General features: G+C 37.7%; 1 protein-coding gene across 6 annotated transcripts in view; it reads right to left on the bottom strand.

Annotated features, from left to right (window-relative positions):
- thrb (thyroid hormone receptor beta) overlaps positions 1–27,274 on the bottom strand; it is a 119,422-nt gene that overhangs the window by 40,665 nt on the left and 51,483 nt on the right. For 4 of the 6 annotated variants that reach the window (XM_026942417.3, XM_026942421.3, XM_026942422.3 and 1 more), the window contains exon 2: positions 12,730–12,796. The gene's annotated coding sequence lies outside the window, so the exon portion shown is untranslated. Of the gene's footprint in view, positions 1–8,598; positions 8,657–12,729; positions 12,797–27,274 lie in introns of all 6 variants that reach the window. The other 2 variants (XM_026942419.3, XM_026942420.3) reach the window with 1 other exon arrangement.

Here is a 27,274-nt window from a genome sequence, read left to right as displayed (position 1 = left end):
CGAATCCAAGCCTAACAACCCATAAACATGATGGCAGACTTGTTTTCTTTTAATGTGTCAGGAATTACGTCATGCACAACAAAAACTGTTGGAATGTTTGCACACACACACACACACACACACATACACAAAATACACAAACACACAAACACACACACAGAGCGAGAGAGAGCTAACAATGATTTGCTGCTGAGGCTGAATGAATAATTGAATAAACAAATACATATTAAATGGACCATGTTTCCAGAGTTGCCCTCGGCCATGTGAGAAACAAAAGAACACGTATACAAAGCGCTCACCTGCTGCAATGCTATCAGTCTCACCACCTAAACATGCACACTCAACACTAGACTAGAGTTAGTGGAGAAGTGAGCTTTGGAGCTACATTTATTTTTCAGCATCAAGAGAGGCAGAGAAGTGTGTGCGTGTGTGTGAATATGTGTGTGTGGCTTTGCATTTAAAACCTCATGGGTCATGAGGTCACATCTCCAGCCCTCGATAACAGAAATGTTTTTAGCGTTCGACTTTGATTTTCCTGGAACAAGCCGGCAGAACGATCAGTGACTTATGCTCATCTAAATTTGATCAAAAAGGGCAAAACCGAGCTCAGAGTTCATGCGTCACTGGCCAAGAACGTTAACAAACAGCTGCATGTACACTGTAACCAACTTCAGTGGAATATTCTCAGCAGGCAGAGAGAATTGTGAGCTAATTGAATTTTTAAACAGGGACAGAAAAAAGATGATGCATAATTCACAACGTGTAATTCAGACGTCAGGGTCTAATGGAGCGAACTATACTATATGCAACAATTCTCCTCACACTGACACTCACAAGGAAATAATCAGTAAGCTCCATGAGTGGAGTAAAAGATTAAAGGTGCAATAGGTTATTTTTTTATTTCTTACTAGTTCTGGAGAAATGTACACAATGTAGCACATGATCTGAAATAATTGTTTAAACAATGGCATTAGCATGAGTGTATTATGTGGCTGAGAAAACCTGATCCAGACTGCTTGTCTGTGTTTACATGGGACTCCTTAGTATTCTTACTCAGACACCCATAAACTCCACCCCCATCTGAGCTCGGAAAGGAAAACATGGAGGAATCCAGTAAGAACCTGAATACTTTTACTGTGAGCAAAAACCACACAGTGCTTCCAAAAAAAACCTAATTACAATACACGTAGTATTGTAACTTCTCCAAGGTTTTCCAAAATGTGAAGGAAATGAAGCTGGACGCAGAATTAATGACTTTACTCCTGGACAGGCATGTAAACTCGGTTTTTACATAATAAATAAAGTTGATCGCTTAGAGAGCCAGGTAAGTTAATGCTTTGGATGAAGCACCTTCATAGAAACCTATATAATGCTAGCTAACTCCCATGCAGCTAACAATGCTAACTAGCTAACTCTAGTAGCGTCAGCAACTCATTCACAGTCCTTACGAAGAAAAACAGGCCGGCGAAGGCACTCTTGACCATTCTCACATCAGCAAATCATTACGAGCTGAAATTCACGTGTTTATAGTGTTAGAAGTTGGCTATAGTGCCGTCTATCGTATGGCTTAGTGGGCACTTGAGTACTTGGGTAACATGATCAGATGATAATTCGCTAAGCGTAATGTAATGCTATGTCAAAAATTACCAAGTACGATATGAGCTTAATGCCAGCTACAGTAGGTGTTTGTCTACTTGTGAGGTAATCATATCTTCTCTCATGTTATCATCTATATTTACATAACAAAGTAACATTTACATTTACATTTACAAAGTAAGGCAATACCCTTAACAGCCTTTCTCACTGCGTAAAAGTGACACTATTGATGATGCTTCTTAGTAATGCTAGCTCTAACTGAACCGTCAATTCTGGGGGCGTGGCTTTGTGTACATGGGCGGAAATGGGAAGCGGGTTCGAGGAGTAAAAAAAAGATTCCCGGTGTTGTTGTATTTCACCTACCGAACCGCTAGAGCTCCAATCATGGCTAATCTTAACTAACACACCTTTAAATGAAGATCTTTATTACTGACATGACATTTCAGGCGCCGTAATAAAGGCTCCTGTGCCTCTGGATATTCCTCTGGATCATTTGAGATGTTTTTTTAATGTCTGACACTCTAGTATATAGACAACTCTAGATATGAATCTTTGGAGCTTTACATATATTTGAATGTGAATTAGTTTCTCAAGTGCATTTTTTCATTTGTAAAAAAGTGTGTTCAGTCATAATGGATTTCTCTCTCTTCTATATAAAGGTTGCCTTGGCACATTCCCATAGCTCCCCTGCTGGTAAAAAAAAAAGATTAAACATGTCTTCCAGGGCAATGGTCCATTTTTAATGTGTGTGTGTGTGTGTGTGTGTGTGTGTGTCTGCAACTGTCTTAGCAGCACCTTTATTTGTAATGAGGTCATTAAGGGCAGAACTTCAGGATTTCCGTTATTTCAGATGATGAAATACTGCGGCAACATCCAGTGGAACAGAAAGCACAAAGGCGAGAGGAAGCCATGCTTATCTACAAACCACAACGTCCATCCTGGCAATCAAGACTGATTCATAATTGCAGAATGACTTGTAGCTGAGGAGTATATCACAGACTGGTTCAGGTTGTGATCTTTAGAATAAACTGAATAAATAAATCATCTACTGCCACTTCCTTCCTGTCTGAGAGCATGCAGCGCTGAAACTGGATGAACAATAAGAGCAGACAGTCATTAAAGTTCTCTTTCACTAAATGAAAAAGGCAGTAAATTTGACGTGCCGTTGTTTTTTTACCAGCCAAACATTTTGGTTTCAGTGGCATCCCTAATAAATACAGTTAACTGATATTAAATATATACTTGTTTAATGTTAGCTAAGTTGATTGACATATTTTATTTCGCATTAACGAACACTAAACATTCTCCATTTATCTTGAAAGAAAGCAATGACAGCTACTAATGTGAGACCAGGAGAAGTGGGTGGAGCTTTCTTGGGTCAGTTCATAACAGAGAGTTCAAAACACCTACGTAACTGTCAGTCACTCCAGATTCAAATGCAATCGAGAGTACTTCTGAGTGAAAACTCGTAATAGCGTACTCCTACGCAAAAATGACTCGTCGCTCGCTAGTACAAACGCGGGACTATGGCCTATACTATGAATTAGGAATAATACTAGTTTTTAATTAATAACAATAATAATAATAATAATAATAGTTTTTAAAAGTGTGTGTCTTAACTTTTCTTGACTAGAGATAAGTTAAAATAATTACACATTCTGCATTGGAGTATTTTTTGCGTAGAAGTCAGCGCTGTAGTCATTATACTGTCTTGTACTGTCTTGTGCTTTCTGCACATGTTTGCACTTGTGCACTTTATGTATAAATTTATGTGGTCCCTTGTAGTTCTGTGTTGTCTTATGTAGCACCTTGGTCCTGGAGAAACGTTGTTTCGTTTCACTATGTACTTGTATATGGCTGAAATGACAATAAACTCCACTTGAACTTTATGAGTTTTCACTCAGAAATATGCTCATTAATGAACACTAAACATTCTCCATTTATCTTGAAAGAAAGCAGTAACGACAAGAAAAATAAGTCGACATGAGAGCACCAACCGAATCGTTAAGCTACTAATGTGAGACCAGGCGAAGTGGGTGGAGCTTTCTTGGGTCGGTTAATAACAGAGAGTTCAAAACACCTACGCAACTGTCAGTCACTCCAGATTCAAATGCAATCGAGTGTATTTCTGAGTGAAAACTCGTAATAGCGTACTCCTACGCAAAAATGACTCGTCGCTCGCTAGTGCAAACGCAGGACTATGGCCTATACTTGTTTTTAAATAATAATAATAATAATAGTTTTTAAAAGTGTGTGTCTTAACTTTTCTTGACTAGAGATACGTTAAAATAATGACATATTCTGCATCGGCGTGTTTTTTTGCATAGGAGTACACTATTACGAGTTTTCACTCAGAAATACGCTTGACTGCATTTGAATCGGGAGTGACTGACAGTTGTGTAGGTGTTTTGAACTCTCTGTTATTAACTGACCCAAGAAAGCTCCGCCCACTTCGCCTTGTCTCACATTAGTAGCTTAATGTTTCGGTTGGTGCTCTCGTGTCGACTTACTTTTCAAAACCTTCACACTTTTTTCCATTTTTACATTCTATTTAATTTGTTTTATAAAACAAATTTAAAAGTGGAAAAAGTGTGATGGTTTTTGCTTGCTTTACATGCTACATGTCTAGCTTCGTATTCACTATTAGCAGATTAGCAGAGCAAGCTAACTGTCCTAGCTACAAACACTCGCCAGAGACACCGATCTGTGCTACTTCCTTCCAAGCTTTGTTTTATTTCATAACATCTCTATACACATTTAATGAAAGGTCATACATGACAGAATAAGAAGGAAACCACGGTTGTAAGTTTTTCTTCCATTTCTTGAGTAGGACATAGGAACTAATTGCAGGGAGGAAATACTAAAATTGTAAGTAGGGATATGAGGGGGAAAAAAAGACATTTCACACGTGCTGTACAATTTGTCCAAAGCATCATTCGAGCCAATTATTTGGATTTGTCACTTTGCATAAAGTTGAGGAAATCTCAACTCACATGTGGTTTGTTGTGCTGTGACTCTGTTGCTTGCCACTGTTACTAAAATCCCAGCTCCATGTCATGCATGTACGTAGAAAATGAACAAAGTCTGTAGCTTTCTAGCGTGAACACAGGGTAAATGCTTGCAAATGATGTGGTACATTCAGTCAGCTCACTAGATATACACTGCATAGATCAGGTGCACAACTGCACTTTATTAGTTCAAAAATAGCACCTTTGCTAACATGCTAACTTTTATATAATCAGGGGTAGACAGATGAGTAGCCTGGGCATCCTGGACAAACAGATTTTGTGTCCAGGCTATAATTTTTTTTATCCGTAGTTGCCTTCAGACAAGTAGCTTTAGCAACTTAAAGGAAAAAACTTTACTGACTTTCGCAAAACAAACGTTGTCATTTTATATAAATGCTTAAATGTAATCCGCGTCATGTGATGTGATGCACCTCAGTGCTGTAACTATAGCGCTCACTACGGAATCCCACCGCCTGCTGCACTACACACATCGGCCGAGCCACAATCTGGCTGTTGGTACAACGGCTTTACTATGCGAATAAACTCTTCTGAATCAGGAACACACAGGCATGTGGAAACAATAAAGTTGGGAGCAAAGCTGGCATACTATATAACTCTCCTGCTTACTACATGCAGTCACCTCACGGTCAACAGAACTTGAACATTCCAGCTAGGTACGAATAATATTTATGGGGTCAGAGGACACAGCACCACATCTCATACTTAAAACATTGGACAATGTCTCACTGACTTTTTGTCAAGACAGAAAACATGATGAGCTACATTAGATAGAGATAACCATAAACATGATTGTTTCCCTTAGTCTGTATTAATGCAATTAACAATTTAATTGTTATTAAATTGTTAGCTACCATGTTTTAGCCTAGTCAATCAAGTTTCCAGGCAGCTTTTATCTCCCTAGTGGGCTTGCTAATGAATTTATCATTTGTCCATACCTGATATTCCAAAAGACTGAGATAATTTGGGGAAATATATCATATTCTACCTAGAAAACTAACTTCTAAACTCCAAAACATGACCCAGTTTTCCTACCTGCTTGCTTGACAATAAAGAAGTGAGTCATTCATGAATTCATTCATCATCTCCACCACGTACTACTGTCCTCATTCCCTCTTTCCTCCACTGTTTCTTTCTTTAACTTTCTGATAATTCTTCGGTAAGTTCCCTTCATTTTGACAGCATCACATGCACAATGATTTAAACTAATTTACAGACACGCTACAGCAAAACGGGGCCCCTTCCAGAGGGGATTTCCTACCAGTACAGATCTCAAGGGGGTTCCTGGTTTTTGACATTTCCGCACATTTAAGTGATTAGCTGTGCAATGCTCTAGGCTGCTACAGATTCTTATGTTGTGAAATGAACATGCTGTTAGTTCTTTGGAAAGAAACAGTGTATGGAAATGTTGCTGCACTGAAAACGATGGCTTTGTATATGTGAGTAATGTTTGCTACTGAGTAAATGACACAGAGATGTCATTTTATAGACCAAGACTGACCTTTCAGTACTTCCACACTTTTCTTCCATCCTACCGTGATCAGAGTAAACCATTAGATTTAAACAGTGTAGACCGATATTAATGAAATCATATCATTTCATTTCATTAATAATAATCATATTAATGAAACTTAAAACTTACTGAAAGTGCAGTTTTAACGGCTCGTCTACGAACAGTGGGCCTCATGTATCAGTCGCTGAGTAAAGCTGTGTGAAAGGCTAAAACGAAAAGTTTCTGACAGATTTACAAACCTTTCGGAAAGGCACGTTGATCAACTGTAATGTGCAAAGCGCTTTCCCAACACAGCTCATTTGCATTTAGTGACGCCCACAAAACTCCAAAAAAGGTCAAGTGCACAGGCAGCTGGGAGCACGAAATGAACAAGCAGGGTAAAGGTTGAAAAACAGAAGTGGAAATGATTTGAACTCACTTCTGTGGCAATAAAAAAACGTATTAGTATTTTATATATTAATAATTAGTGAGCGCTAAATCTTCCATCAGCTGAGGCGTTCGTTTACGGCTTACGGCTCCGTGCAGACAGACCTACGTTTATATGCTGACATTTCTTCTGTCATAATTGAATGATTAGTTTTATTTGTCCTAATTTATGAGTTATTTACGCTTACTTTCTTTATTTTTTATATTCTTTTTTACATTTTCTCAATGGTCTAATGGTTTATATTTCAATGAGGATCTCAATGGTACTATTAGTCCCTGACCTAGTGAACTAGCATGAGGATGTGTTTTTGATAGAGACTCTTACAGAGAGCACTTCTATAAGTTGCTCTGGATAAGGGCGTCTGTTAAATGCTGCGAACGTAATAAAAATAAGCGATTTAAACTCAGTATATTCCATATATAAAAGTGCAGTAATCCATGCAAATGATATGATTTGAAGTCGATCAAGTCAGTGTTTACTTTGGCTAGTCTTCTTATGCATAAATTTACATACATACACTCAGGAGCATGATTGGGATATGAAAGTTTTTCCACATTACAGCTTTTACCACAGTTGTACCACATTTCTTCCGTTTGTATCCGGCTTGAAAAATGAGGCCCAATGTCATTTCAGCCTCAAACAGAAATGGACCTGTGTTAAATGCTGAAGGGAGTGGTGCGGTAGTGTACACTATGATACATTATTCAGCACTGAGCACTTTACTTTAGAGATAACACAAGGAAGCGAAAAAACTACAGCTAACCCACGACAGACCATAAAAACTCAATAATGGCCCTGTCGCTTCCATTATTCAGCTGATGTACACAGGTAGAACATGCATTATTGATTAATATGATCAGAGCTGGGTTAGGGCTGGGTGACTCAAATGGGCAGAGTTCTTGGGAGTAATGGTGATATGAGCATCTTAGCCGAAATGTGGGAGTCCCACAGGGAGGGAGATCAAAGTGTTCAAAAAAGCAGAAAAGGCAAAGTGCATGCACGTGCACACACACATGCACAAACACACACACATGCATGCACGCACACACACACGCACACACACACACCCCTCATTTTCCTGATGCTCTTGAAAACTGTGCCAGCTGTTGGCCCCAAATGTGACCAATTAAAGCAGAGAGACATGGAGAGAGTGACAGTGAGAGAGCGATAGACAGAGAAAGAGTGGTAGAGAGAGACAGAAACAGAGACAGACAGACAGAAAGTGATAGAAAGAGACAGAGAGAAAGCGACATACAGAGAGAAGTAGAGCCATACAGACCAAAAGAGGTAGAGAGAGAGAGAGACAGAAAGGAAAATATAGACATAGATAGACAGAGCTAGACAGCTAGACATAGAGACGGACCGAAGAGATAGAGAAAGAGAAACATAGAGACATGGAAAGAGAGAGAGAGAGATACAAAAGAAGAGACAGAAAGACGGAGTGAGACACACAAAAGAAGAAACAGACACAGACAAAGAGCTACAGAGAGACACAGAGAGAGAGAAAAAGGTAAAGAGAGAGAGAGAGAGAGAGAGAGAGAGATGGTTTTCAGATGTACAGTAGTGTATGAAAGTCTTAAGCCATCCATTAAAATTATATTTAAAGCAATTTATCAGGTCAGTGTTTGTATATTTGTGAACACTGTATCACATTAGATGAAATGCAAATGAATATCACTGTTATCAAATTAACATTTTTCCCCCCCAAACATTTCATACTTTGTGATGTTTAGTCTACAAGAACACAGGTTTGGTTACAAATCCTCTCCTCAAGGCAGCTGGGCTATTCCAGCCCCAGCACACCTGACTCAGCATAACTACACACTGACTAGGCAAAACAAGCGCGCTTTGTGGGAAGTGTAACAGTTAATCCAACAGTGCAGGTGTTAATTCAACCCTGGAGAGTCTGCGTGTTATTACAAATAGTGGGATGCCTCGAGGAAAGGTATGAAGATGGCACACACTGGCACTGTGACAGACACATCACTGTAGGTTTGTATCAACAAGGATGATACTGTCAACAAGAAATAGCTCACCGAAGCTGCTTACTCAGCATCTGGCACCAGAGTCGCTGCTTCAACTGGGATATGAAGCCTGTTAAGAAATAGTTTTATAAGAGTTTGTTCAGCAGCTAAGCAGCTTTTCTTCTAGAAAGGAAACACAGAAGATTTTGTACAACACTAAAGCCTTTGAGTGAAATCCCAGGCATATGTGCGAGTCTCTGAAATGCCAAAAAAAAAAAAACAAAAAACATAATGGGCCTGATAGATTCTAAAAATTAACATGACATTTACTCTTCTTAAACTTGTGGACTCAATTTTTTATTGTAAATATTTGTCTAGTTCCTCTCAAAGCTTCTTCATGTAGTCTCAGGGAGTTTTCTTTGTCACTGTCGCCTCTGGCTTGCTCATTGTTGATCTAGATTTACATATAGATTACGGTAAATTTACTTCAAATATTGTTTAAAAAAACAGCCAAGTAGAGTGTCAAGCCCACATGTGGATTGCTTCAGAAGAACCATGATAACAAACTGCAAAGATAAAGTACATTAAAGTCAACTTCAGCTTTTTTTTTATTTGAACTTTAATGACAAACACTGCATTAGAGAGCAGCAGAGATAGAAAGACTTTCGTTGGAGATTTCTCATTTACAAAAGTACCGGCACCGTACGCCTGAAGGAGAACTCATGAGAAGAACAGTGAGTAAACCTGTATGCAGGTTTCCGTGAAACCCGTGTCATAGTAGGATGTAGGGGATCTACAGCATTACACCATCTCAGAGCAACCTCCATGACTCACACACACCTGCAATTAAAGGAAGATCGCTGAGGAATATCAGCATAACAGACCCCCTACACTAGAGCTGAAAAAAAAAACCATTTAACAGTCAAATATTCACGTGAATTTATTGACTAATCACCGTAAATGTGGCTTATGCGTAAGAACGGCTGTACCACTGAGATTTTTTGTTTATTGCTCTTTTTTGTTTTTCAATGCTATATGTATCAGTCATGCTTTCACAGGTTGCAAAATTTGCACTCAAAATGACATTGAACCTTTTTTTTCCCACTTCATTAGGCTTCTTGTTATCTAAGCAAGATGCCTGTATGAAATCAGTTTTTCTGTTCTTTTGTCTTTAAAACTGCTTAACAGACATCACAAGTTTGTATCCTGACGATGCCACAGCCATCCGGGGGCCAAGGACACAAAATTGGCTTGCAGTCTGGGTGGGAGGGATGGAATACTCTCTCTCTTGTCAATCACAATGATACCAGTTAATCATGGGAGTGTGTGAGTTTATGTACGTGAAAGAGGATGGATAGTGCTTTCCTTTAAGTGTGTTACGCTGCCATGTGATGCAGCATGAGCAGCAGTTTGAGAAGATTTAGTTGGTCGGCTTCATGTATCTTCGAGGACGTGTGTATTAGTATTCACCCTCCCTGGCTGGTAGCTGTTGAATGATGTGAAGAGCTGGCTGGTGGGTTGGAATTAGCCAAGACCACATTAGGGAGAAAATGGGGGGGGGGGGAAACTGCCTTAACAGTGTTGGGGCTTGAGAAAACAGTTTTGCACACAGTGCTATGTGGTGCAATAGTACAAGTGCTGGCTTCAATATACATTCTAAGTACACTAAGTACATGTGCTAAGTACATTATAACACATTTCTGTTGTTGGTTAAGTAAATGATGCGTCACATATAAAAATCCACGTCGATAATTGTCGCCACTCTAACCCAAACCCACTTACTTGAAATGGCAGAGCTAAGCATAGCTGAAGCTTTGTGGAATCCCTCAGAAAGGTGAAGATCAGGCAAGACTTTCTTTAAGCTTGGAAGATTTTACCATAACACTACAAATTCTGCATTTGGAATGGCCACATAATTATTAAAAAAAAGAAATTCTTGTAATTGGTTGGTAATTATTTTAGCTTTATTGTTATTTATTCTAATGATATGTGGTTTTATTTCAAGCAAGCAAACACTTGCTAACAAGATACATTGCATAATCTTCTCAGGAGGCCTAAGACCACCTGCCATCCATCAGGTGCAACTAGCCACAAGCTATAATATATATACAAGCTGGCGAGAGGCAATGAAGCAGTTTGCAATTCAGAAGACCGCAAACAAAAGAACAAAGCTTATTGAATGAATAAGTCTCTGCGTAACTGGGTTGCGTTATTCTTGTTCAACAATAAACCAAACAACCACAAAAACACAAACACACACACACACACAGATTTAAGCCAAATATAGCAAGAGAACAAGAGGATCTCCATTAAAGTGATGATGTCATCAGAATCTTTGCACACTTCACCCACTTCCCTTTTGACTCGTTATGGCTGTCACACCCATCGAATTTGCCTCCTCAGCTGTGCTAGAACTTATCGATTTTACTTCCACAGAATCACCGAGAATTAGAAGAAACTCGCATATGAAAAACTGAGTTTTTCCGTTTAAATGCAGAATTACACAGAAGTGTTTTTCATCTTCAGGAACTGTTTTATCCTGGTCAGGGTTGTCGTGAATCCGGAGCCTATCCAAGGAACTACAGGTGCAAGTCAGTGATACAGCCTAGATGGGTTGCCAGATGATCACAGGACTGAACACACACACACATGCACATGCACTAAACATTCACATGCTGATGCACACCTAGAGTCGCCAATCTACCCAAAGGTGTCTTTTTCTGCGGTTGGAGGAAACCAGAGAACCCAAAGGAACCCCACATGGACACGTGAAGAATACGCAAAACTCTGTACAAACAGTAACCTGAGGGACCTGAGCTCCAGGATCACTGTGTCATCCTGCATACAATTTGCCTTAATTTGCCTAGTGTTTACTTACCAATATTTACTTTGAAGTTGAAGATTTTTCTCGGAATAGCACTACTGAAATACACTTTAATAATTTGTATAATTTACATAATAAAAAGCAATGTAATTTTTAAAATAAAATATAATAAAACAAAAATATTTAGGTAATATTTGGGATATAAATGGGGGAAAAAATCAAATCAGAAAAACTAATACGAAAAATAAAGAAAAAAATTAAACTGAAATTTAGGTAAAAAAAAATTAAATGCACTCCACAGGGCCCTTAGCTAAGCCTGCTAGCTACTTCCATTAACTCATCTGCACCAGTGACACGCTGCACCAGTGAACGAGTGAGCATTCATCCTCCCACCATCTCCATGCATTTAGTTCTTCTTGTGGTAGGATTAAATCCTGTTATTTAATATGGAACACTCACATGGCGACAGGGCATGGGGACGTGGGACGGCAGATGGTGTTTTCATTACAAGGGTCTGTCTGACGGAGGAATAAATCAACTGACTTTGCTTGCATGCCCTCACTGCACTTATCACATTACACTGTTTGCTCATGCCACTGAGGACAAACATGCACAAACAAAAAAAAAAAAAAGTCAGTGCAGTGAGCCGCCCGATAGTTTGCGTCATTGAGAACACTAAGACATGCCTGTTGATGAATTTAATATACAAAAGACACAAGGCATAAATTGATTACAGTGATATCTTTCCGAACCCTAATGCAATCTGGGTAATTAGTGTTGGCGGACATTGTGTATTTCGATTATAAAGAGATAACACACAAACCAGAATTGAGCGGTTGCTCAAATCGACAACTCTGTTCACAGCTGGATACTGATGTGTGATATGGTTTATGAAGCTAAATTTAGTTCAAACTCTGTTCTCCTGCCTCAGCTGTCTATCTCAGCAATAGTAATCTAAAAAATATTAGTGGCAAGATTTAAAAAAAAAAAAAAAAAAAGATGTTTTCGTGCACTGATGTTGCTGGCGGCCATGTTTGTGATCTCCATGGCACCGCATGCCTCCGGGCAATGACTCATACCGAATTATTCCAACAGACTGAAGTGAGCAGCTGACGGCCTGTGTGACACTACTGCGTCATTCTCCGTCCTGACTCAGGGTCTGTATATCTTTTACGCTTCTAAATATTTACATGACAATGAATCTGAGACAAACGGATCCAAGATCAGCACCACTCTTCATATGTTTGAGATTTAGCAGCAAGTTTTAAGTGGTTGTGTACATTCTCAATGTAGAGTAATGATTCAGTCATGCAGTGGAACATAAACAGTCTGTAATGATTCGCATGGAAATGAATGTACGCAAGGCAAACTGTTCTTACCGGACAGAGCTGGGATCCTTCCGTCCTGCCAGGATTAACGAGCACTGATCACTGTATGCATAAAAATCTACAAAAAAAAAGAGAGAGAGACATATACAGTTTAGCATGAAACTCAGACAGTAGTTCAGTTCTGGCTGTAATTCGAATCACAGGTTTATATTAATACTCTTGCTCTAGTACGTTATCAGTTCTATAGTAACAGTTAATTCTCATGGACTTGTTAAGGCGGATGCTCAACATAATAATGGTATTAATCAGATTAGAAAATTTGCTAATTAACAAAGAAGAACTTATAACTGTTGACGTGAATTTTTCTGTAAGGACTTGTTTATATAACATTTATGGAAGGAGTCTCCAGTGTCAGCGCTCAGTAACGCTCAGTAAGTTTCCCGCAGTGGGGAAGCTTTCAGGAAAGATGACTTCTGGTTTCTCAGTAATATGACAAACTGAATTTTTTTGGTCTTATTAACTTCAACAGAGGGGAAAAAAGCTTGGCTGTTTATAGCTTCTGTAATGTAAGTAATAATAATGGAATGTCTTATGGACGTTCCACAACATGTAACTATAAACGGTTTAAAAAAACCCCGACATGTTCATTAATAAATTAAAAATGGTAATCTTTCGCAAATTCCTGTGGTACAACACTTCAGAATGTAATCAGCCACTTCACTGTGTTTTATTCCTCACCAGTAACATCATAAACATAGAAATTGTTAGAAGACTATTAAGATATGGAAACATAATGTTCTTAGTACTGCAGCCTGTAGTGGCATGAAGACACCCACTCGGTGTGTGTATTGCATCATGGCAGCATGTACACACAAACATGCACTGCATCAGTGTCTGTTAAGGCTTGTCGTGACTTCACATGATGGTAATTTCTTCTAACTGAAAGACTGATGTCATGCAAGAATCTCTCCTAACACTTTAAGCTTTCAAACCGCAGCAGGGACTTAAGCTGACGACTCCACTTGGCACGCTCAAGTGCGCAAAGATGCCTTTGCTACTAGAGGAAACAGCTGAGGGTGTAACACAACTCTAAACTCAGCACCTCAGCTCTTGGTTGTGTAAACTGAGCGGATAAATGAGGTCACGGTTAACACAGAGGTTCAACAGTAAAAGTTCAGATTCTCATGCTGATAACTGACCAAAATGCTGACCAATACTGGACATTAAATTTAGCATGTACATATCCTGCTATCTTTCATTTAATCATGTTAGCATGACTAACTAATACATATCTAGGAACTAACTGTGTCTCTTGCATTACAGGACAGATTTCATATTGTCTGATTTAATTGTTAAATGTAGGGAGTTGATTCCCAGAGTGTGGTGCCATTTCGCTCTCATAATTTAAAAATTTAGCTTTTTAAAAAAACTATTGAAACATGCATTTAACATTCATTCAAGCATGCATTCAAAAAATGTGGTAACCCATCTCAGACAGCAATATCTCCCCTTTTATGACGTTTCTTTGTTTGCAATTTGATCTTAAATCATTGGCATAAGGACATTCTATACTATTAGTATTTTTTACACTAGTACTTTAATTAAATATATAATTTAGGTAACAGGGTTCAAAGTGACGTAATCAATCAATATCAGTTGAAAATAGAATTGAAAAAAAAAAAAAAAAGAGAGAATTGATTTTTCTTCTTCCCAAGATCTTCAGGAAATGCAGATCATCCTGTTGAACATGTGACTTGTGGAATGTTCCAAATATTTCATAGGGTTGAATGTTGTGGGACATTAAAATGTAAACGTTTCATAACCTATAATGCATGACTCATGAAAATCTAACAGTGTGGACATCCAAGGTTATTGAGACCATGGCACACAACTGTCTGAAATAAAAAGAGAAGAAACTGGCTTTCACAAGTATCGAAAGCACCATGACCATTAGGAAGTTCCAGTTGATTGGTGGACCAAAAAATATCACACGGTCAGTCTGATGGTGATTCTCATTGATAAATCAGGCCAGTTGAAACTTGTGATAACTAACCATTAAGTAAAAATCTACCACTATGCAGAATTATTTAAAGCAAAGTAACATAATCACCAACTGATGGCTGCACACAGCGAGGGGAAATAAGTATTCAAACACTTCTGTTTTTATTACTTAATATATTTCCAATGTATGGAAATATAATGCCTTTGGAGTGGAAAAAGCTACACAGTCATGGCAAAGACCATAAACATCCCTGTCAGTACAACTGGTTCGATAATATGCAGGTGGAAATTTCATGGATTTACAGCTTTTCCTCCCTCCGGGTAGGTGCGCCACACAAGATTTCATAATGTGCTCTCAGATTAATGGTAAGGAAGGTAAGAGAGAGAAGCCAGCAGTCACTTGAAAAGAGTTGCAGGACGACCTGAAAGCAGCAGGATCATTGAATAATAAGCAATAAACTGTACCCGAAAAGAGATGTGCAGAGATTCCCGACTAAAAGCATTTCGATAAATCAGAACTGTTTTGGAGCCGTATACACCAGTCTGATGAAACAAAGCTGTTTGACAATAAATCAGTGCGTCATGTTTGGAAAAAAGAAGCGTTGCTTGTAGGAGCCTAAGAACACAATACACACACAGTGAAGTATGGAGATGGAAGCATCTGGGGCATTACTCGTCACTGACAAAACATGAATGGAGCGATGAACCAAGACATATTAGGGGAGAATTTGATCTCACTTGCCAAGAAACTGAATCTGGGGAGAATATGAATGTTTCAACAAGAGAATTATCCAAAAAATAACTCAGCAAAAATTACTCAACAAGGCACACACAATTAAAATGTTATTGGTCACACACACAACCATATATAGTACGACGTGCAGTTAAATGCTTTTTATGACTGTCCGGTGACATAAAAACAGAATTTATTTGCATAGAAGTAGAAAAAGAAAAATCTAAATATATAATATAAAGGATATAAAAGATAGATGGCAGAAAAAATATGGATTATATATGGAATAAAGTGTAGATACACTATATTACCAAAAGTATTCGGTCACCCATCCAAATGATCAGAATCAGGTGTCCTAATCACTTGGCCTGGCCACAGGTGTATAAAATCAAGCACTTAGGCATGCAGACTGTTTTTACAAACATTTGTGAAAGAATGGGCCGCTCTCAGGAGCTCAGTGAATTCCAGCGTGGAACTGTCATAGGATGCCACCTGTGCAACAAATCCAGTCGTGAAATTTCCTCGCTCCTAAATATTCCACAGTCAACTGTCAGCTTTATCATAACAAAATGGAAGAGTTTGGGAACAACAGCAACTCAGCCACGAAGTGGTAAGCCACGTAAACTGACGGAGAGGGGTCAGCGGATGCTGAAGCGCATAGTGCAAAGAGGTCGTCGACTTTCTTCACAGTCAATTGCTGCCCAAGTACAGTACGCAGAGAGCTTCATGGAATGGGTTTCCATGGCCGAGCAGCTGCATCCAAGCCACACATCACCAAGTGCAATGCAAAGCGTCGGATGCAGTGGTGTAAAGCACGCCGCCACTGGACTCTAGAGCAGTGGAGACGCGTTCTCTGGAGTGATGAATCACGCTTTTCCATCTGGCAATCTGATGGACGAGTCTGGGTTTGGAGGTTGCCAGGAGAACGGTACATTTCGGGCTGCATTGTGCCGAGTGTGAAATTTGGTGGAGGAGGAATTATGGTGTGGGGTTGTTTTTCAGGAGTTGGGCTTGGCCCCTTAGTTCCAGTGAAAGGAACTTTGAATGCTTCAGGATACCAAAACATTTTGGACAATTCCACGCTCCCAACCTTGTGGGAACAGTTTGGAGCGGGCCCCTTCCTCTTCCAACATGACTGTGCACCAGTGCACAAAGCAAGGTCCATAAAGACATGGATGACAGAATCTGGTGTGGATGAACTTGACTGGCCTGCACAGAGTCCTGACCTGAACCCGATAGAACACCTTTGGGATGAATTAGGGCGGAGACTGAGAGCCAGACCTTCTCGACCAACATCAGTGTGTTAAGTTCATATGTGAGTCAAGGCAGGTGACCGAATACTTTTGGTAATATAGTGTATGTGCAGTTGTATGTGCAATACAATGCTGTCTAACATCAGGCTGAAAAAGCTAACATATATAATAAAAATATGGGATAATACGCGTATATTAACGGGAATGTAGGGGGTGTCGGTGTTGTGCAAACAAATATCTTTGTTTATGCTTATGAATACACCCTTTTTTCATATTTATAAGAACAAAGTCAAAGACATTACGTGTATCATTTTGATGTGGATATACACACTGGAAATATACTAAAAAAAAGTGTCCAATTACTTATTTCCCCTCACGGTAAATCAAGGCCAAGTAAAAAAAAAAAAAATGTACAAAAAAACAAAAAAACCTGACATTTTTTATCAATTCAATTCAAATACAGAGGGACTCATTCAGAATTCTGATAGTGCTGAGAGGTGCAGCTCAGACTTGCACTCATTTCATGTCACTCTATTCAGTATTCCTCACGGTCGATGCCAGTCTCCGAGGTGCTTTTGTAATTGGTTTGAACTGAGATGCCCGCTGTTTGAGTGGGGGCCCGTGGGTGTCTCAGCACCGCTTTGCCAGTCTTTCTCCTCTCCTCGCCAGCAGTTTCCATGGTGATCGAGTTATATCTGGAAGGCTGAACACAATATGTGGTGGCGCTTTGCTCATGAACTCATTAGTACTTTGAGCCGGTGAAAGTGAAGCATGAAGAAAGTAGTGTCGAATGTTGCGGTTGGAAGTCTATAGATCTACAGGCATATTTAAAACATTGTTTTATGAAGTGGGATCTTAATCTCAGTGCTGAGTGAGTGTGCTTTGTAGATCGTAAAACTGCCTCAATCAACATTTTATAATTCGGGTGTGATTTGGGTGCAGTTTGAGTCTCACTGATACTACATTTACAAAGATGTACATGAAGTAAAGGTACACAGCGTCTTTTACAACAACCTGTGTGTATACTGAAGATAAATAACTTAAAACTATCTACAGCATTTCTGTATGTCCCATCCCACTGTAACTACACTTTTCCTTGAAATATAATCATTAAAATACTACCAAAATTGGTGATTTTTTTTGCATTAAAGTGTGAATTCATTTAACATCTCGTGCTTGAAACATTCATTTCAATAAGTCATCCATTACAGGTTATGAAAATGATTCATTATAGCGTCTGACAACATTCACTCAACCTGAACACTTTCATCCGCTATGAAATTTTGGGAAAAATCACACATAATAGGAAGTTACTTCATTTCTAGATCATCATGAAAAGAAGAACAGTTCTCTAATTCTTTTTATTTTTGATGACATTACGTTATTTACTGATGAGATCATTTTGAAAGTATAACCCACTTACCCAAATTATAGACTGAAAGTAAATTATGTAAACTATAAAATGTCTGCAATGTTCTTATGCCATTAGCATGGATAGCAGTTAAATACATGCTGTGTATTTGCTAATTCTTTGCTAAAAACCTAACTCTGTTACTAATTTAAGAGCGAAATGCAGACACTGTCAGCAAAGAAACCTTGTAAAAAAAAAATAAAAAAGAGGTATTCTTGCCTGAGCCTAGGCGTACCATATTTCTGTATGATTAACTGTATGTTTTGTTAGATTCCTTGTTTAAAAAAATTATTTTAAGTGTATTTATTTATTTTTTTAAAGAATTTTTAAGAGTTACATGGGTAAATGGCAATTGTGGAATCAGAGTATTTAGAGTTGTGCAGATGAAAACCTTAATAGAAACAATATAAATACGAAAACACTTTCAAAAAAAAAATAGCATTTGCTAAATATACTGTGGTAGTAGGGCTGGGCAACATGGACAAAATCTTATATCACGATATGGATAATTTCATATCTTGAAACGATGTAAACTCACTGCCCACTTTAAAAGGACCATCTGTATGCCTGCCCTTTAATGCAGTTATCTAATCAGCCAATCATGTGGCAGCAGCACAATGCATACAATCATGCAGATACAGGTCAAGCGTTTCGGTTAATGTTCACATCAAACATCAGAATGGGGGAAAGTGTGATCTCTGTGACTTCAACCGTGGCATGGCTGTGGTGCCAGATGGGCTGGTTTGAATATTTCAGAAACTGTTGACCTCCTGGGATTTTCACACACAGCAGTCTCTAGAGATTACACAGAATGGCGCGAAAAACAAAACACATCTTGTGTGCAGAGGGTCTGCAGGCTGAAACCCCTTGTTGAGAGAGATAAGAGAATGACCAGACGGGTTTGAGCTGACAGGAAGTCTGTAGTAACTCAAATAACTGATCTTTTTGCAAATAAGTTATTCAGAAGAAGCAAAAGTGGTTCTAGACTATCCAAGACATGGTTTGTTAGGATGGAATCATTCATTCTGCCTTGAACTGATAATAACTAAGCGTGCACCATTAGCACTAAAATAAAAAAAAAAAAAGTAAATAATAAAAATAAAAAGCTTGAGCGATTTGCTTTCAGTTTAACGTATGTTTGTGTACAGGGCTATACATAGCACAGCAACACACATATCCATTCCTGGAAGCAAAAACTATCCATTAAAAAAAACATATGCTTGTAGTTGAAGCTCTGGAGAATCGTCAGTAAATCCCAGAGTGACTGGAGTCTGTTCATGAGACCTCGCCCTAACCACCGTGCCACATACTGTACCGAGCTGTGCTGTGTGTTGGGTGGGCACTGGGGAGGAATGTTTAAACCAAGATTACATCTGAAATGCTGCAAAAACAGTAGAGAGAGCCTCAGATCAGGTATGGAAGTTTCATGCAGGCCTCAAGCAGAAATCAGGTGAATATTCAAAAAGAGAGACACTTGCAGTCATATAAGACACAAAGATGGCAAAACTACAACTTTGGTTCAGTTTTGATTCCTCTTTGTGTGAAAATCTTAGTCCCAAAGGTTGGAACCTGAACATTTTCATTCATACTTTAAAATCCAAACGCGGTTCATTCTGGGAATCCTGCAGGTTTTAAAATGGCAGTACATGGATGTTTGCAATGGGCAATATGACTACTCTGTGGTACTATGATGTACCACGCTGAAGTTGATTATTTTCCTATACATCACACTTTTCTCCTTGACAAGGCATTTTTTTTATCCATTTATAGTTACGTTAGTTCCTGTTATCACTTACTTTACAGCAGCTGTAAACGGCTGTTCCCTCACTTTCTTTTAAAGGTAATAATAATAATAATAATAATAATAATAATCAAATGTACCCTGTCATGTTACCAAGAAACTACAACGTGCAAACTCCTCTGTCCTTAGACCAGTGGGTCCCAAATTAGGGGTCGTGACCCCTTGATTCACAAATAGGGCCATGAGAGAAACTTATAGTCACCTGTTTTGTTTTCTTCATTTATTTTACAAATTAATATTAGGAATATTAGTCTAACTATGAAGAAAGATTTAATGTGTTACTATTCTGAAATGTTGCTGCGAGTTACAGTCAAACAAGCCACGTTTAAATTAAAGAGCTATTCTAGTCTATTCTGACTCGCTGCACTAGCGTAGGAGTTGGACAAATTGGACAAATGTCTCCATCAGTCCACCTCTGCTAGTCCCTCGAGTGATTCTGACTCACTGGAACAACAGCACCCAAGAAAACAAAGACAAAAATATACATATAAAACATTTTTCGAATATGAAGTCTGGATTATAAATCCAGAATAATAAAATGTAGATTGGTCAAGGCTTGGGGTTGCAAAAAAATTCAAAATGTCCATTTAAACCTTAAAGGAACAGCTCTGACTCTGACTGTTACAAAGCACGGACACTGGAGACTCAATAAGACTCAATGATTAGCCTTTTTTCTTTGTTAATTAACAACACATTTTTAAAATCCATTTATTATTAGGCTTAGATTATGTGGAGCATCCATCATACACGTCCCTGTGAATTATGTATTACTATATATATAAAAAAAAAAACAGATTAGAAAGAGCAGGTTAATATAAACCTGTGATTTGAATTACAGCTGGTAGAGAGGTGCTGCTATAGGAAATATATTCAACATGAATTCAACAGCGTTGTGGTAGAAACGCCATTAATACTGTATATTGACAGAATGGATAGGATATTACTCACTGCTGTTTACACGTATACCTACTGTACTCTGAAAATTCGGTGGTTTAGAAAATATGACAAAAACTGATTCTGATTTTTACACAAAAAAATCTAATTATTAGAATTACTGAATTGCTTAAATTTCTACTAAATGAATTCATGTAAATATGCAGCTAAAACCCAAAGTGTATGTTTTACTTACTTTCCTGGATTAAATTTAATATTATTTTGCAAGTGCTCACAAAACTAGAAAAACGGAAGTAACGTTTACTTGAATCGCTTGCACACTAAAGTGGTTTTTGAACTAGACTTGCATATGCGTTTGCACTTTAAACCTTTAATTTGGAGCGTTATGGATGGGTTGTTTTCAGTATTTTTTTGTTCTGGGTTGGATTTAAGTCATTGCATTATGAAATGTTTTGAAAGATCGAGTATTTCAGTAAAGTTTTCTTGGTTCACCCTCTTTGTGTTTCTCAGTCAGGTGTATGGTTGGTGTGTACAAGTCAGTTAAGTAATCATCTTGGGCTCTGCAATTTTAGTATTTATTAAGGCTGATGGAAGTGCACTTACCCGTTGGAGTGCTACTTCTGGTTAGTTAGGTGTTAGCGGACATTAAGTAGTAACAATAACTTTTAGATGATGTTTATCTTTGAAAGTGTTGACATTTATATAGTTCGTCTGAGCCTTTTCGGGCATGAAGTAGCTTTTTTTTTTTAAACAAAGGAACAAAAGTTTGATTTACTTGTTTTATTTGAGCAACTTCACTCAAGTTTGAGTAAAAATTACTTATAAAACAAGAACACAGCTAGTTAAATTTACTTACATTTATATGAATAATCCTTGGTGCCATGTTAACCTTACTTAAAATATGCTTAGTTAAATTTACTACAACTTTATATGTGGAAATTGTTACCATACTGCGCTTGAGTAAATCTCGCTCCAATATTTTTTCAGTGTAATGTCAAACCCACTGTGCGTAATTCAATGTATTTGCATGTCCTTTACAGATGCAAATACATTGCGATAGTCTATAGGTCAAACACATTCAGGCCATACGGACTGGTTTACCAAACTGGTGGATATGATTCCTGACTTAAAACATGTCTTTATGCTGTAAATTTTCTGATGGAATTGCTTTCATGACTATAATGTCTGACAATGACTTCTATGAGAACAGAATCAAATAATGAGCAGCAGTCAGAGGAGGATCATTTCAGGGTAGTGTAATATAACCAGTTACAGTGGTACACACTTACATTCCTCACCTTTGTAATTTGTCATCAACCCTATCTTGCATAAATTATTAAAAAAAAAAAACACACATCCAGATACTTTTTTTATATTTTTATATGACTTCAAATTGCAAGTTTTTTCCCCCCTAAACATCACTTATATTAAAAAGGAGATAGATGTGTAGGAATACCATGAGTACCAAAAATAAGAATCAAATAATAACAATAAAAAATAGATACTCTTATGTGTTTAAAACATTGTTAATAGTAAGGTTTAAAATATTTAATAGTGATTACCAAAATTCTAGAAAATATCTTTAACAAAACATAGCAAGATTTTAATACAGAAATTAGTACTGTTGCATGATACAGTTGATTTTGGACGTAAAAAAAACTTAATAAAATCACACACACACACACAAAAAAAAACATAACGAGTTTTTAAAAACCTATGGCTTTGGAATCTGGTACAAAAATAATTTTGTTTACTCAATTTGGAATTCTGTGTAAAAAAGTTTGTGTGTGTGTGTGTATATATATATATATATATATGTAGAACAGCAGAAATCTGCAACATGGTTTATGATAAATGACATTAATGGTCTAAAGTGATTTGGAGGTGATTTATAACTTATATTTTCCTTTAAATTGACTGTCCATAAGTGTGGACATGATGCATGAAAGGGTTAAATAGATTATTAGTTTCACTGAACAATTTATACTACAATATTTAAGATGAATAAACTGGAAAACGATATGTTGGTAAAAGAACCAACAGTGACTTGGTAAATTATGGCTTTAGCCTTGCACTAATGAGTACTGGTTTTTTTTTTTGTGTAGGTTTCCAGATCCAGATGTCCATTAGTTGGCTCTGGACAGTAAATGGATGCTTAGGTGAACCAGAGGTCAGTCCTAAAGCTAAAACAAAAGGCCCCATTGCATTTGTATTTGCTTTACAGCAGAATTGATGCAGTCTGCAGTTATAACTAAGACCCTTTTTAATAGCACCCACAAACAAGGAGAGCACAAAGGGCTGAAACGCTTTCCCAAAGCTTTCCCAAATCCTTACAGCTTATTGCTTAAGTGTCCATGTTGCAATGTATTACTCAACAATTTTTCTGGATCTGTTAATCACACGAGTGTAGGACTCATTTTCAATACTGAAATTGTTCAGTGAACTTTCGCCAGTACAGCCAGCATCATAATCTGCTTATTTAATGGCTTGCATAGCACAGGCCCTAAGGAATAACTGCCCATTAGGAATCAGCAATTGTGGGCAAGACAATGTATATTACATCACCAATGTTCCATCTTTCTATTCCAGCTGAAGATGGGTAAATTTGATATTGGAAATGATGTAGCTACAGCCAAGAAAACCCATAGCAACCTTTGTTTGACCCCCTAAACTACCAGGTCCTGTCAAAAGATCCTGACTTGCTTTTTTTTAAAAAAAAATAAATAAATAAATAAAAAATACCTTATTAGTCTTCCAAAGCACTTATTCTAATATGTTATCATTTATACTAACAACTTACACAGGTACTTGTACGATGGACATGCAACAGAAACAGATTTTAAAAATGTGTATAATTGCTGATATTGTGATGAGATGTCTATTTAACATTTTTGGAAGGAGTCTCCAGTGTCAGCATTTTGTAACAGTCAAACGTTAAGTGTTCTGATACAGAAGAGTCTTTAGGACGGAGAACTTTGTGCTTCGTGGATTCTCAGTAACATGACAATCTGCATTTTTTCTGACAAATGTTTACAGCTTTTACAACATATACGCTAAGAGGAGCTAACTTGTTTCGCAGCATTAAATGTAACTTCAAACAAATAAAAAGTACAACGTGCCATTCGTTAATTAATAAACACCACCTAGTCGTTAAATATTTTCCTGTAACGGCACACCCTGTTGTGTTTTATTCCTTTTGTAGTTGCTGACTAATATGCTTTAAGATGAATAATTAGTAGTTACTGATTAATAAGTTTACATATTACATTACACAGATTACTCAACAGTTTAGTCATGGGCTAAACTGTTTGTTTCCTCATTACAATACATCAAATGCAAAATAGCCGTATTATTTTTGTACCTATTAATCCTGTATTTCTCGTTGCACGCTAATGTCTAGTTTCTGTTCTATTACACTTTATTATGCTGCTGCTGTAGGTCAGATGAATTCTGGTAACTATTCCACAGGATCAATTATAGGTTTAGCAAGACTTGATTATAACCTCCACCCAAGTATAATGAAAAGAAATAGGAATTAAATAGAGGTGAAGTTATGCACCGGGTCTTGTTTTTCACAATCCATTTTGGAAGTGGAGCTACTGTTTTTCCTCAACAGAACTTTTACAAGAACTTGACTAGAAGAGTTGACTAGAACTGTTGCAAAACAGAGCAAAACCACAAAGGCAGAGACTGAACATGTAATTCAGCATGACTTTTTTAACGTTTGGCTCTGTGCAATTTGCAAAGAATAGAGCAGAGGTAGCGACCATAATCGGAGAATGTGCAAAATAATAATAATATTGTGATTAGCAGCATATGCTTAGTGTTTGTGCAAAACAAACAAAAAAAACAATGTTGGAGCTATTTTTAAAGCTTGACATAATTGTAAAATGTAGAACATCACAAAAGCAGAAATAGGGCAGGACAGAGCCACACCTCTTATCATATTTGACACTCAAAATAACACGCAAGACTGCTATTACACCCCATTACCGTAGCACTGATTTGCAGCGTTGGAAGACTAAAGCATGACTCAGGACAGAAGAACAGACACAGATAAGATGAAAATGAAAGGATGAATGGAAAGGAAGAGTGGAGGGTGATGGAGTCTGAAAGAGACAGACAGACTGAAAGATAGACTCTCAGAAGGAGAGAGTGACAGTGAAAAAGAGACGGCAGACATGGTACACACAGTGCCCATGGCAGTGTTGTAATTAACCTCAGAGAGCCAGACTTTAGCCCTATTTAGACAGGATTAAATTTACATGAGGACCCAATTCCAGTTCCGTCATTTGCATGCACTACTCCATGATTTCATTTCTGGCTGCCTGTTTTTCTCCTGCCAACCCGCAGAAAATTAGATCACATTACTTGCTGTTTTGTTTTTTTTTCCTTTTACTAACTCTGCGTTGGTCTGATTTCAGGTAGACGACGCTGTGATTCTGTAAGCATATGCTGCTTCTTGCATTGGGAATAAGTTTTTCTATTTGCCATATTTAGTCACTTATCCATATTCAACACGCGGCAGATCGCAAAAAGATAAATGCTTTGGAAAAGTCTCAAAAATGTACTTGGGTCTGGGCTGTATAGCTTCATGTCATACTATCTACAGTACATTGAGAGCCTATTATCAGGAAAAAGAAAACAGAATCAATCAGAAAAGCGTGCTCATGCAAGCTGATTAAAGGGGCCATGGCCAAGGGGCTATGGTGCAACAGAAAAGCGTTCACCCTATCGCCCGGAGATCACGAGTTCACATCCTCTTTTCATGCTCTGCGTGGAAAGGATAGCGCTTTCCTCTGAGTGTGTTACACCGCCCCGTGATGCATGAGCAGCAGTACAAAACGACACGGTCGGCTGGCTACACGTGTCTCAGAGGAAGCACGTGTTAGCCTTCGCCCTCCCTGGTTGGTAGCTCTCGTATAATAAGGGAGATTTGACTGGTGGGTGGGACCAAAAGGGGAAAAAAAAGCCACATGCCAAAATATCTTGCAACTTTTATGAGCATGAGCATTTGTGATATGCTCCTTAGTACTTTACTGTCATTATGTACTTCTTTTTGAGATCAAATTTTTATTGTTTTCTCAATAAATATCTTTTTTTAGGAATACATTTTGGAATATGTGCATTTTAACAGGAATCAAACCATTAAACACTCCTCCTACAAGCTTCATCAGATTCAAACCAATTTTGTTCGGTATGATGTCAAGATCTCCATCATGCTAAATTGCAAAAGAACTTAAAATAGCTAGGCAGGAAACTCTTTGCACACTGTGCAAACAGGAAGTGAGGCATAATTCCACTGTACATCATGCAATGTGACTCAAACATGCCAACAGTGACTCCTGAAACAGATATTGCTGCACCCTTAGTGCTTGGGCCTGCCAGTCGCACTTTGCTATTTGTAACTCCTCATTGTGTGAGTCAGGGTTTTTGAAATAGGCATAAAGCTTGTTTCATAAATTTGACTCCATGTAAATGAAAATTGTAAATTGGTTGTATTATATTCGTTCTTCCCGGGACTCAAAAGAGTTGTAGTGCTTTTGTACTTATTAATCAGGAATTTCTTATTGAACACATGAACGTAGAGGTTCTGATGCAGTACAGTGTGTTATGTTGTTGCTGCACGTTGGAATGAATTTTGGTTATTACTCCATAGGATTGATTGAGAGGTGAAGGTGAAGTTATGTTTGGTGTCTTTTTGGAAGTAGAGCCCAAAATCTGTTAATACCTCAACTGTGAAAGATATTTGATAGTTTGAAAAGGCCATTGTTAAAATGTAGCGTCAACTGATAAAACCTTAATAACTATAATAATGTTTTAATAGTCTGTGGTATGCAAAACACTGCCACATTTACCACATGTTAAAACCAGGCAGGTTTAATTTATTAGTTGCTTTTAGTAATTGTTATTAAGATACTTGTTATTAATTAAAAAAAAATATATATATATATATATATATATATATATATATATATATTAGACTTGGCATTTTAGGAATTATGCCAAATACAAACAGGATTTTTAACTGAAATACACACCAAGTGCACAATTTATTTCACGTAGCCCATGTAACAATATAACTAGAATGTATCAATGAGTAAAAGAGAAATATTTATAATAAGTAGTTATAATGTACTACATCTGGCATCTAAAAAAAAGCAGGCTGTTCTAGCAGTTGTCCTACGTCAACTGATGTTCAGTGGCAAGACTCTTTAATAACAGAAATCTTACTATAATATAATGAGTAAAGGGGAAGTTCATTATTTATGAAGTTTACTGCTCATAAATAATGCATTTTCAGTTGTGAGGAAAAGTTTGTGCGTTTCTGCATAAAGCCTGAATGTAATGCGCCAATTCATTACAGAGCAAATGGTTTACATAAACAGGTTCATTGAGGGAAAATGATGTAAACCTTTAAATTTAGTAACTAGTGAAACTTCCTTGGCACTAATTACAACCAGACTTTATAGTTGCTCTTCAGTCCTGTACAAAAGTGAAAG

This window comes from Pangasianodon hypophthalmus, chromosome 29 (assembly GCF_027358585.1).
Source record: "Pangasianodon hypophthalmus isolate fPanHyp1 chromosome 29, fPanHyp1.pri, whole genome shotgun sequence".
Lineage (NCBI taxonomy): Eukaryota > Metazoa > Chordata > Actinopteri > Siluriformes > Pangasiidae > Pangasianodon > Pangasianodon hypophthalmus.
This window is presented reverse-complemented; position numbering and strand designations above follow the sequence as displayed.